Raw genomic sequence first — 13,924 nt, 5'->3', positions numbered from 1 at the left:
CGTTGGAGCTAATCGTGATAGCTGTGTTTCTGTGGTGTTGTTGGCACAATTTTCCGTTTTATATACTATATGTATGTATGCTGGAGTTACCATGCGCCATGAACTCTACACTATGTAACAAATTCAACAAAAAAAATTGCAATAATTGTTGGACTGACTATTATTCTTCTTCTTGTGGTACTTACATACGTAGTAAATAGTGCATATATACACATTTATATGTACATATGTATGTATGTACGTCTGTATGTAAATTAAAATTTGCTGATCTGTGAATGTGAGCGTATGACAGTTAGCAATAATTACAGCGCTATTAGTGGCAGCGACGACCCAAAAGAAGCGATGAACAAAGAAAAAACATAAACCAGCAACAAAGCAGTGCACGGATGGCTGAGTGTCATGTTATTATGGTATATGAAAAAGAAACAAAATTGGTATGGAAAATTAGAAATAGTAAAAAAAATAGAAATGGTAAAAAAAAAACAATTAGAAAAAGTAAAACAAAATTAAAAAAAAATAGAAGGAAAATCAAAAAATGGTAAAAAAATATTGCTCCACTTCTGGCTAGTATATCTAGCTGATGGTATTGTGTAATTATTGTTTGTTGTTGTGCCAACATGATTTTAGACAACAACACATGCTCATGTTCAAAAAGGCACAACACAAAAAAGTATGAAATTAACATTTTAGTAGCAACAACAATACAGAAGAGCAATTCAAAATGAAAAAAAAAATAATCACAGCAACGGTAAAGTGCAAAAGAAATATGTAGAGAAATGAGAGGTGTATGCTTAAAAGTTCAGGCAGCAAGCGGTGATTAGATAAAGCAAAATTTTTTTGATGAAAGCAATTTATTTTTGTTGTGTGTTGAACCACGACTTCTTGATTTTTGACTTCTGGTAACTCTACCGGCTTGGTAAATGTTGCAAAAAACAAAATTTGAGTAGTGATAGTTAATTAGCGGTGATTGAAGAGTGTTCCAGGTGTTTTAAATAGCAGTATATGAAGTGTGGTGATATGGATGTATCTAGATGTGTGGATAAAATTATTCGACGAGTCTAAAATTGTAACCAAAATGACGCCAATTCATAAGCAAGAGAATTATTTTGTATTTTACCTCGGAAAAGCAAGGTTCTGAGAGAGTAAAGAAAGAGAAGGCTCCTGTAATAAAAACTTGTGAAGTGATATTTACATATATGTCACACAGTTATGACTATCATAGTGTGGCACAAGAACGATTGAGAATATAACAGTGAAACAAACTGTCAAACTTTTATGGTAAACACAGCCTTTGATGTTCAGCCGTTTATGACATCGCTAACAATGAATTTTTCTGTCAAGCTCAACACACATTTCTTCCAAATGTTTAGTTTGATTGCTATATACCCTTCACTGTTGCATTTCTTATAGCATTTAAGGATATATTAAAATCTAACCTTGATATTATCTGTCAATTTGTATGACAGCTACATATATGTAATAGTAGTCCCAATCGATAATGATATCTTGTCAAATAAAAAAAATTTTCATACAAGCGCTTGATTTCAAACGGTCAGTTTGTATGGCAGCTATGTGCTATATAAGTTCGATATCGGCGGTTCCGACAAATTAGCAGCTTCTTGAGCAGAAAAGTACGTGTGCAAAATTTCAGATCAATATCTTAAAAACCGAGGGACTAATATGCGCGCATATAAAAGGACACGGCTAAATCGAGTTAAAACAAGCTGATCATTTACTTGTATATATGTATGTATGATATCTTTATAGATTCTCTTATTTTTCCTTCAAAGTGTTACCAACTCCCTGTTCAGGGTTTAAAAATAACGGTGCGAAACTGCCTCTATCATTCTCTGCACCGCAAAACTTTATTATAACCAAATTTTAACTCTTCTCTCCGCATATTTTCTAACATTAAAAGCTGATCTTGTGATTAAAAATATTATACACTGTTCAGAAACAGAACTTTTTGCTTTGTAAGCATTCAGTGCGAAACCTCAGCAATCAACTTTGACCATCTCTCTGCGCAGCCAACCGAAAACGGCGAGAGCGCCTACTGCCATTTCATATCAAACGTTGATCTCGTGCATATGTACTTACCAACATGTTTACATACATACATACATATGTATGTACATATATAGCACGAAAATGCGACTCTGCTAATTTTGTTGTTGTGCTTATTTATTGTTATACTAATTATAGTAACTTCATTATAATTTATAATAAATAACTGCGCGTTTCACTTATATAATTTCATATACGCGCATACATGAATATCTATATTTAAGCTGATTTTCCCCGTATATGGCACACCCACCACTTTGGCAACTGATTTCATATGCCGCTATTTTGGTTTGTTGTGCTTCGATTTGTTCTTGTTCTTGCACTGCTTTCCACTCCTTATTTGCTGCTGTCACACTCACCTGTTAGTTGTATTTTTGTTGGCCACGCATTTTGTTGTTTCTGTTTTATTCACCACTTCAACAGTTACTTACAATGTATATTTTAAGTTCGTATATTTGTTTGTTTGTTTCTGTTTGCATTTGAAATTTATCTCCTCTGCGCATGCGCTACCTCTCGGGAAGCAGCCAAAACTAAAAAAAAATAGAATGATAATAACTCCAGGTTTGTGCTTTTGCGCCACTTTTGTTGCCAACTTTTCTTTGGAGTTTATACTGACAGTGCTTACAGAATATTGCCATGAAAGGCACAATGCTTTTATCTTATATCCCTGTGGTAATCTAGTTGAGTAGTTGCCATACTAAACAGCTTGATATGTTGATGTATTGTGTGGGCCACTTCAGAGAATTGACAACTTAAGGAAATGGAAGTAGAAAATGTTTATAAAAGCGGTAAAAAAATAGTTGAAGGATTTAGCTATTGTTGTGTTTTATTTGTGATAAATTAACGATTTCTTGTATCTTTTTTTTTTTTTGTTAAATATTTGATAATTTTGCAAAAAGCAGCAATTCCAAAATTAAATTTATAATTTCCTGTATCTTTTTTTTTATTTTTTGTTAAATATTTGATAATTTTGAAAAAAAAACAATTCAAAAATTAATTTTTAATTTTTTCTAAAAATATTTTTTTACATTTACTTGTTATAAAATAAAGTTAAATGAAAATAATTCTTATTTCAATATTGAATTAAATTAATTTTTTTATTTAACTTATCATTTTTTTAAAGAAGTATAACAGTAAAAAAAAACTAATTAAATTAAAAGTAATAATAAATTAAATTAAAATATTTTTAATTTTATCTTATTAAAATAATTTAAATTTAATTTTAATTATTATTTTAATTTAAAATAATTTGTTATCTTTAAAAATTATTTTTAATTTAATTTTAATTTTTTTATACTTGCATACTTATATTTTTATATAAAATTAAAAATTTAATTTAATTTTAATTATTATTTTAATTTAATTTTAATTTTTTAAACTTTGTTAAAAAATTTATAAAATATCCAACATAATTAAACTGGCAACTTTGATCAGCTGACTATTCACGTTTAGAAAAAATGGAAAGCAACACAGAAATACAGAAGGTAAACGCAATTCGCACTATTGTTAAATATAAATATGAAAATATTCTGCCTGTAATTGTTCTATTGCAGGTTGTACATAAGCGTGTTCGAAAGGCTCCCTACAGAAAGTGGACCGACAACGAAAATTAAAGTTTAATCAACTTTTTGAGGGACAACAGGCCACTAGAGAAACCAACGGCCCAACATTATTATAAAAGATTTTTGAATCAAACTAGCAGCGACTTACATTGAACTCTGGTGCGTTGCAAGGTAAAAAACCACGGGAAGTGGCACCATGGATAATTGTGACACTACCAAAAGTAGGTTCTACACATCATAAATTTTTAAATGTACATATCCTACAAATACACTTCATTTTTAGACGCGATCGTAAGGGTGTGTCCCCGGTACAATGACTTAGAAGACATTTTTGGCTATAAAGAGCTCCCTACAAACTGCTTTGTATTGGATACCGAGGACATTGCATGCACTGATTCGTCCTCTGATATAACCGTCGAGGAAATCATGGCACCCCTTCTACGTCAGAGGCTGTCCGAAAGGGTATATATTCGCGTACAGCCCTATCAGACGTTCTCGATGTACACTCCAGCTTATTGGATGCAAAAAAAGACAGAATCGAGAAGGAATTTAAGATGAGGGAAAATGAATTAATGCTAAAAGAGCAACAATTGTTGTTTGATAAAAAAAAATTTGAAAAAGAGTTGGTAGAAAAAAAAAAGGGAAATTCTGGAAATTCAAATGAGGGAGAGAATAGCTATTTCTTTTCCACTTCTGCGAGGCATTGCTTACATGTAAATATGTAGCTACACAATTTTTGACAGTTCGAATCAGCTGTTTGAATGCTCACAGTTTGAATGTGTTATCTTGTTAAATTTGCCACCTATTAACTTTAAAATAAACTCTGAATACCATAATTGTATTTAGTAATTTTGAACATTACCGTTATAGGAAGAATGGGTGGAGGTGGAAGTAGGAGAAGGTGCTAAAAAGCGCTTTTGTGAGAACTGATTTAGCTTTAGCAGTATGTGAGGTATTTACATACATTTTTCAACATTTTTCAACCCATAGATGTCCCTCTAAAATGTGATTTTTTATGTCAAATAACAGTTTTTGAATCTTATGGAGCTTAGTTCTTGCACGTTATAGATTTTTGATTAATGAAGTTTTGCAGGCGTGGCAATGTTCCGATTTCGCCCATCTACAATATCAACCTTCGCCCAGTGCTATGAAACATACTATGTACCGATTTTAATAAAGATATCAATTTTTACTCAAGTTACACCTTACACATATGAATGGAGGACAGGATTTCCACTCATCTGGACATCCTGATCATTTACATATACATATAAGTATGTAAGTATCTACATATACACATACATATGTATGTATGTAAGTATGGGGATGATCGAGCAAGCAAATAACTGCGGCAATATTGCAACCCTGATGTTTTTTTGCAGATACTCAGCTGATACTTAAACAAATATTTTGCAAATATTTTGCGCGGCGTGCAGGTGCATTGAAGAAGTGAAGTTTAAGAAGTCTTAAAACTGAATTTTTAATCAATTTAACAGTGGATAACTTGGTGGATAATGAGTGTAGTTTGCTTCTTAAATACAGGATGGGCCAAAAGTAACTAAGGGGTGTAAAAGTTTAATAACTTTTTCGTTTATGGATGGAAGTGCTGTAACCGTAAATGGAGAGCGGTATCGGTTTATGATAGAAAATTTTTTACGTCCTGCTCTTGAAAATAGACCTGGTATGTGGTTTCAGCAGGACGGAGCTACTGCCCATACTGCCCGAGGCAAAATGGCACTTTTAAGTCAAATTTTTGGAGGGCGAATAAATTCCAGAAATTCGGAAATTATTTGGCCGGCGCGATCGCCAGATTTGACAGCACCCGACTATTTTCTTTGGGGTTATTTGAAGGAGCGAGTGTATGTGAACAAGCCAGAGACAATCCTTGAACTCAAGGCAAACATTGGTGCAGAAATTCGAACGCTACAGCCACAAGTTTTGAAAGATGTTATGGAAAATGCTCTAAAAAGAGACATCATTTTTCATACTTAGTGTAAAAAAATTTCCCTTTTGTATATTACTATGTAATCTGAAAGAAAAAATAAAAAAAAAATTAATAAACGAAAAAGTTATTAAACTTTTACACCCCTTGGTTTCTTTTGGCACACCCTGTACAAAAATTCAAGGAAACAAAGTTTTTTGCGTAAAAAAGTGGCTTATGACTGGAATTTTAAAGAAGAGGGCAATAGTAAAACTTCTTTAAAACAATTCGATTTTATCCTCCAGATATGTATATATTTATCACATTTTCGGATGTCTCGTGAAACACAATTAATGATAATAGTTAGTTATAAACAAAAATAAAGAGCGATTTCGCTGGCCTCATTTTTCCATCATAAATTTTGTTGATGCCGATTTTGTCACTTTTGCGCGCAAGAAATGTCAAAATTTTAGTTGCTCGAACGTTTGACATTCGAATATGATGCTTTGCAATATTGCCCCAGTGATTGAGACTCGAACATCCCCTATATTTGCTAATGTACTTAGATATGTACTTAGTTCATACATACATACATATACATATGGAATTTCATATCTATTTTGATTAGTTTTACGTATTTTACTCTGTAGCAACTTGCTGAGAGGGTACAATAACTAAGTAACATAAAGCAAACGTCATTTTAGAAAATGTCACAAATACTTACATATTTATAATAATTAAGTAGAAGACGACAGCGAAGGCACACGTTGGGCTGGAAAGGAAGTGGAGTAAGAGGCGCGCGTGTGTTAAGTTCACTAATTCATGTACATACATATGTACATGTGGTTGTTATACTAGTGAATATTAAAGTTGAGTATAACATACATACATACGTAAGCGTAAAATCACATGAATCCAAACACACACACGGACACTTGTAAGCGTCCGGAGAGCAGATAAGCACGGCTGTAGCGAGGGAGGCTCTATTTATGGGTGTATGCGTGTGTACATACATATATTATGTTTGGCATGTGGGTATATACTACAGTTTATTTATGGTACGCAGCCGCCGACACTTTGCTTGCGTTTCACCACACGTACGCCAACAGCAAAGAATATTAAACATTATTAACAACAACAAAAGCGGGCGAGTTGCGAGCATCATCATGTGTATTGTAGCCCATTCACAACGATTTATTTAGTTTGCTACCCTCGCCCCGTGTATGAAAAGTGGTATTTAAATGTGTTTTTATCTTCCTGCTTAACGTTTGCTCAACAAATAATTTTCCGTTTCTATTTCATTTAGGCAAAGTGATTGAAAATTAGACAATCAAATCGAATCTTAAATGAAATTTACCTTGACTGCTTTCGCTTATCTTCGTTCGAAATAAATTAAGATAAGAATCTGGAGCGACCAAATGGAATACAACTTCTTACAAATTGACTGGTACCGCGTTAGAAGGGCGTACTTGGAAAATTATGGACATTTTTATAAGTATGTACACTGAACAGGGTATATTAAGTTTGTTACGAAGTTTGTAACACCCAGCCGGAAGCGTCGGAGACCCTATAAAGGATATACATACATACATTGTATAAATGATCAGTATGTTGAGCTGAGTCGATTAAGCCAAGTCCGTCTGTCCATCTGTCTGTATATATACGAACTAGTCCCTCAGTTTTTAAGATATTGTTTTGAAATTTTGCTAACGTCATTTTCTCTTCAAGAAGCTGCTCATTTGTTGGAACTGCCGATATCGGATCACTATAACATATAGCTGCCATACAAACTGAACGATCGGAATCAAATGCTTGTATGGAAAACTTTCACATTTGACAAGATATATTCACGAAATTTGGTACAGATTATTTTCCAAGGCAACAATGTAATCTCCGAAGAAATTGTTCAGATCGGCTTACTATAGCATATAGCTGCTATACAAACTGAATGATCGGAATCAAATGCTGGTAGAAAACTTTTGCATTTGACGTGATATCTTCACGAAATTTTACATGGATTACTGCTTAAGGTAATAACATAATCTCTGAAAAAATTGTTCAGATCGGATTACTATAGCATATAGCTTCCACTAAAAGAAATACACCTGTGAAGGGTGCAGCCGAAGTTAACGCTTTTTCTAGTTTTCGATACAGTTTCTATATACATATGTACATAACCTAACACTTTAAGTAATTTAGGATATAATCGATGCGTATCCGCTTGACTGGTAGCAATCGTCCATTATTTTGGTTAGTAATTACAGGAGTTTATGTTTTGTTGGACAGATTTTCTTTAGGTTTCCGTCGACTCTTACAAACGCATTCGTGAGCTAAAGTTCTTGCAATTACATTGCACATGACTGAAACCATTAGGATAGGGAAAAACTAGCAATATCTTTTTGTTAGACATCTACTTGTTTTCCTAAATAACTTGTTCTTTCAAAATCTTAATGGAAATTTTTCGAGAAAACAGTTCTAAAGTCATCCAAAACTACATTTAATTCTATTGTATTACCGCGTGAAGTGGGAAGCTATACAGATTATGACAATAAAGGGCTGATAATCTTATCGAAAACCTCTTATATGACACCGATTTCTGTCGTTTCGGTCATACATATGTATGTATGTCAAGATCACTAATTTTGTCATTGCATTCATAAATGCTTACAATTTCATTGTGAAAAGATATTTGCGTATATACTTATGTACATACATATATATAATATTTACAAATTTTTAATTTTAATTGTCGAAATAAACGTTTTATGTGAAATTGATATGTTTTTAACTTTTCCGTATTTGAGTTGCTTACAATATATGAATAAAAAATCTATCTATTTGTATATCTATAATCTATTAATATCTATGATGATCTACATATATTCAGTATATTCAAAATGGCAAACAAGAGTTCTTTTTAGTTTTGTGACCTGCTAACTACGGCTACAAGGTCAGCAATTTGAGGCAATATTTTGTGAGTAAAGACTAGAGACTGTGTTGTGAATAGTAACTAGTCACAAATTGAGACCGCTTACAGAATTGCGCTAAAAGTCTAGCGTTTAGCATAGGCGCATTTACGAAAGCTGCAAGTCAATAAAAACCTAATTAACTATGGAACATGCCTGATAAGTTCGCCGTGGTGACTATGGTTGCATAAATATACACATTTAAAATACTAAGATGCAGATTCCTTTTAGAAAACTCTGTAGATATTTACTAGAAACAAAATGTCAAAAATGTGGTTCAAAGATGATAAAACCTTAACTTCGACTAACGTACAAATTGTTTCAAGATCAATGACAATGACTAGCAACAAATCGGTGGTAGAGAGTTTCGGATGGTGAATATCTATAAACTTTTTAGGTGGAACTTAAAACACTAAGGGGAATTTTGACCAAGTGACCAAGCATCTCTTAATAACTCAAGATTTCGCTCCTGGTAAAATAGATACTTACTTAGGTATAAGTAAGTACGTACATATGTATGTATTTATATTTCTGCACATACATACATACAGCTGCGGTCAAAATAATAGTAGTGCCCACACATTGAAAAATAAATGAAGAAGAAGTAGAATGTTTTCATTTAAATACTTTCCTTGTTTTTATTTTAAGGAACAACCACTTTTAACAATAAAATCATAAAACAAAACTTAGGAAAAAGTTCATTACAAAGTTATAAAAAAATTATTTTATGCGACCTTATGCATATAGTAGTCAAAAAAATAGTAGTGTGATTTTATTTAACAAAAATATATTTCAATTAGTTCTTCTTTTCATCTGATTTAAATTGAAAATAATAAGAAAATTAATTATAAAATAATTAGTATTTAGTTGCGTATCCTTTGTTCGATATTACAGCTACACATCGGCGATGCATTGAATTAACGAGATGTTCACATCGTTCCTTTGGTATCGATTTCCATGCCCGCTCTACTGTTTCCCAAAGCTGATTATTATTTGTCGGATTAGCAACAGAAACTGCCTTTTTCACATCGCACCACAAATTCTCTATTGGATTGAGGTCTGGAGACTGTGCAGGCCATTCCATGACTTCAACCCTGTTCCTCTGAAACCACTGCTGCGCCAACTTGCTTGTGTGCTTTGGGTCATTGTCCTGCTGGAAGACCAAAAGTAGTGGCATTTCTTCGCTGGCAAAAGGGAGCATGATTTCCTCCATAATTCGAACATACACAGTACGATCCATGATTTCTTTTATCCAGTATATCGGTCCAACACCATAAAATGAAAAACATGCCCATATCATAATACTTGACCCTCCATGTTTAATAGTTTTAGTTGTGTATTTTGGGTTGTATTCGGAACTAGTGGGTCGTCTGACATATTGGCGAGATCCTCTTGCACCATGCAGCACGATTTTGGATTCATCTGTCCACAAAATATTTCTCCATTTCTTAAGGGGCCATTCCAAGTGATCGTTCGCAAACTTAAGCCTTTGCGCTACATGCTTCTTAGTCAGTAATGGCACTTTTCTTGGGCTATGAGCTGCTAAGTCCTGTTCCCGCAAACGTCTACGGATAGTTTCCACGCTTGCTTCCAGTTGCAAGTCACTCTTGATATCAGTTGCAGGTGCGAAAGGATTACTTTTCGAGTATCTAACCACACGATTGACTAATTTAGCGGTCATTGCGGGTGGCCGTCCACGTGTTTCAGGTTGGGATTTATATTTTAACGCGTTTGAAATCATTGTCGGTGAACAGCCGATAATTTCTTCAACTTCTTTGTAAGTTTTCCCGTTTGAAATTAGTTTTTTGATAAGGTTGCGCTGTTCAGCGGTGCAGTGCTTTCCTCGTCCCATAGCTGAACGATCTTTATCAGATTATCACAAAAATTTATGAAAATACATCAAAAAATGCATTACTTACCTTTTTGTAAATCTTGGACACAAATAAATATTTTTTATGAATTTTTCGGAAGCTCACTCCTTGCACTACTATTATTTTGACCGACTCAATAGCCAACAAATTTGAAAGTAAATGAAATAACAACTCCACGTGCTAACGTATACAGTTATAACGGCACTTTTTTCATTGAACTCTGTCTATAAAACATTATATTAAGGAGAATAAAGGGCAAAGAAGAAAACGCGAAAAAATAGAAACATTTAACTATGTGCAGTAGTAGCACTACTATTATTTTGACCGCAACTGTACATACATACATACATACATACATACATACATACATGCTACATCCATATACATACATAAGCTATGGCGTATAAGTCGCCACTCAAAAATGAAATAATATTTTCGTAAATTTTTAATTGTTGTGATGTTTAATTCTGGAGTATTGCATAAGTCGCAAGTCATAAACATTAAAATATTTTCAAAAAATTTTTCCAAATTTTCTTGGAATTTTTTTTTTTTTTTTTGAAGATTCGAAAAAATGTTTTGACAAATTTTCAAGTTTTGCTGTTGCACACGTTTCTAATGTTCAAATGGTTTATAAAAACATAAAAATTATTTGTATCCAAAATATCTAAAAAAAAAATTATTTTTTTAAAAAATAACGTACATATGTATATGAAAAAAAATTTTATTAAAAAAAATTTAATTCTACTTAAACACAAATTTTAGACATAAACAAAATATTTCCGCACTTTAAAATTTTTCAAAATATTTTTGGAATTTTCAAAATTCGCAAAAAAAATTTGAAAAAATTCAAATTTTGCAGTTGCAAATTTGGAAATGTTATATAAAAACATACAAGTTTTTTATATTTAAAATATATGAAAAAATTTTATTTTCTAAAAATAAAAAATCGTTTTTCAAAAAAATTTAATACCGCATAAAGATAAATTTTAGATATAAACAAAATATTTCCATAGAAATAAAATTCTAAGTAACTTTCATTTTTTGCAAGTATTCCATCGTTATTATTGCAAAAAATACTTTTTCACAACCTCTTTCCATTTCAAAAATATATTGGTTCCGCTTCCCCTCACTTAAAAAATGTTATTGCTTAAGAAAATGTAAAGACATACATATATTTCCATATCAATTGGCTCATTTTCCAGCTCGTTATTGTTATTTTTTAATTCCGCTGCTTTTTTACAGTTTGTCTGCTGCCTAGCAAAAATTTTAATTTAATTGGTTAATATATAAAGCCGTTCTGAATACGCAAACAAATTGGTTTAGCTGCCTTACGTTTCCCCAGTTACTCGCCTAGACCAGCAGTTACCCCCCGATTTATGTGCTCCTTCCCTCAATTTCCTTCTTCAGCTTCATTTCGCTTGTTTATTTTTCTTTTCTATGCTTACTTTCTGCTGTTTATTTGCATCATTATTTGCGGCTTCTTATGTTTATCGTAGCAATATAAAAATAACAGTATTTCTGCGGAAAACGGAATTACAAAGTAGTACTTTAATAGGTTCACTTAAAATGTGCTAGTGTAAAGGACATACAGGGTGTTTGTTCGAATTTTATTAAAATTTGTTTTATTAAGTAGCTTTTCGTAACAATTATTTAATTAATTGGTTAGTTTTGGAGTTAGTTTAACTCACTTACGCCTCCTATGACTTATCAGTTGTCATTTTGATTTTGTCACTTGTCACTTGTTTTGTAACTGTCGTATGCCATTCGTAACTTGCTATGCTTATCATCAAAATGCATTTAAGCTGTGATTTGTCTTTTGTCATTTGTCAGCTGTCACTTTTAACAAATTCCTTTCACTTGTCTGCCTCGAAAACTGAGAAACGTGAAACTATCTTCTTGATGCCATAACCATAAATTATAACGCCATTTTTAACCGTTATTTTTTTGTTAAATTCTTTTTTTCTCTTGTCAGCTGTCACTTGTCATGCCAGGTATTCTTATTACACGTTTTATTACACGAAAGAGCTATCAAATCCTGACTACACTGAAATTGGATATTGGTTGTGATTTTCATCTTGTTTTTTCGGACTGGTACTTACCAGGAATAGATCCCGAAATGACGTTCCTATTTTCTTTTTATCAAAATCTGCTTGGTATTTTGTCATCTGTCACTTGTCATGTAAATAATTTCTTACTTCTAATTAGCGCTGATTTTGGTAAATTCGAAATATGAGCTTGGGAGTATTCCTAAATCTTTTTACTCAAAGTATCCTGATGATATGCGGATAGTGTCCTCAACCGACTGTGAGCGAAGATACTATTAGCTTATTACTTTTGGACAAATGAGTCAACAGAAATCTTCGTTCTTGCTATTTTGCAGTGTGTACTTCTTTGAGCTTGCACTAAGCTCCCATGTATGTTGGACAGAAGGATCGATAGGAATCTTTATTCTTACTTTATTGCATCTGAAATTTCTTTGAACTTGAACCCATGGATACTGATAAGAAGGATCTATAAGAAACTCCCGTTGTTTCCGTATTACAGCTTGACCTTCATTGAACTTTGGCTGAGGTACCATATATTTTGGACAGAGCAGTCGTTAGAAATCTTGTTCTGTTGCTTTATTGCAGTCTAAACTTTTTTGAACTTCAAACTGTGGCTATTGGAAGGATCGATAAAAATCTAAGTTCTTGCTTCAGCCTGAACTTTTTACTCATGAACTGATTTCCCTGTGTTGGTTTATACCTTTAACCGACAGTCACGATATTTTGCTAAACTTATGTAAGTGTTTCTTCCCTACTTCATCTGGTCTTTACTCAAAGAAGTTAGATGCGAACTTTCCGCTCCGTTTCTTTATTTCATAGAATCTGAACACCTCACTTTTTTAACCTGTCCTAACCTTATTTTTTTTCTCTTTATTTCCATAAAAATTCTGTTAAAACCTTTAGCCTTTAAAATCTGTCCATATTACCTGGTACTTAGGATTTAAATAATTTATTTATTAAATATTTATTTTCAAAATCTTTCCTCAGACCCTGTTTCACGCCCTGATTTATGCTTCAATAATTTTTCTGTCTGTTTTATGTTCCGTAGTTCTTTCACGAAATGTTGTTGAAATGTTCTTTTCGCATTGCGTCTTATTTGCCCGCAAAAGTATGCAACGAAACACAGCGTACAGCAGCCACGACGCCTCAAAGTAGATTTAAATAATTGTAAACATTTGTCAGCAAATAAATAAATATATGCGAAGGTCTCTAGCAATTGTCGGTGTGCTTATTTGCATATATGAAAATACTTTTGCAAATGAATGTGCATGTGTGTGGGTACATTTTTGTAGAAGTATGAACCTTATAGTATGGGAGAGTGAATATATGGTATATGCAGCTTGTATGCCGTGGCAAGTAAATGAGCAGCCCGAAAGCGAACAAACAAGCACATTTGAAAAGAAACAAGCATAAAGCATAAAAAGTATATAACGAGAAAAATTGTAGAAGAAAATGGCAAATAAAATTAAATAAAAAAAATTAATACGAAAAATAA

The 13,924-nt window shown here is 32.7% G+C and overlaps 1 long non-coding RNA gene across 1 annotated transcript in view; it reads right to left on the bottom strand.

The window, feature by feature from the left end:
- Positions 1-2,239: 2,239 nt before the first annotated feature.
- Positions 2,240-13,924, bottom strand: part of LOC120775964 — a 13,507-nt gene continuing 1,822 nt past the window's right edge. The window contains exons 2-3 of the long non-coding RNA XR_005705368.1: positions 2,690-2,815; positions 2,240-2,594 (exon numbers count right to left, since the gene is read on the bottom strand). This is a non-coding gene — a long non-coding RNA (uncharacterized LOC120775964). The remainder of the gene's footprint in view (positions 2,595-2,689; positions 2,816-13,924) is intronic.

The sequence above is a fragment of the Bactrocera tryoni genome, chromosome 4 (genome assembly GCF_016617805.1).
Source record: "Bactrocera tryoni isolate S06 chromosome 4, CSIRO_BtryS06_freeze2, whole genome shotgun sequence".
Classification (NCBI taxonomy): Eukaryota; Metazoa; Arthropoda; class Insecta; order Diptera; family Tephritidae; genus Bactrocera; species Bactrocera tryoni.
The sequence above is the reverse complement of the archived record's forward strand: the minus strand, read 5'-3'. Positions and strand labels throughout refer to the sequence as shown.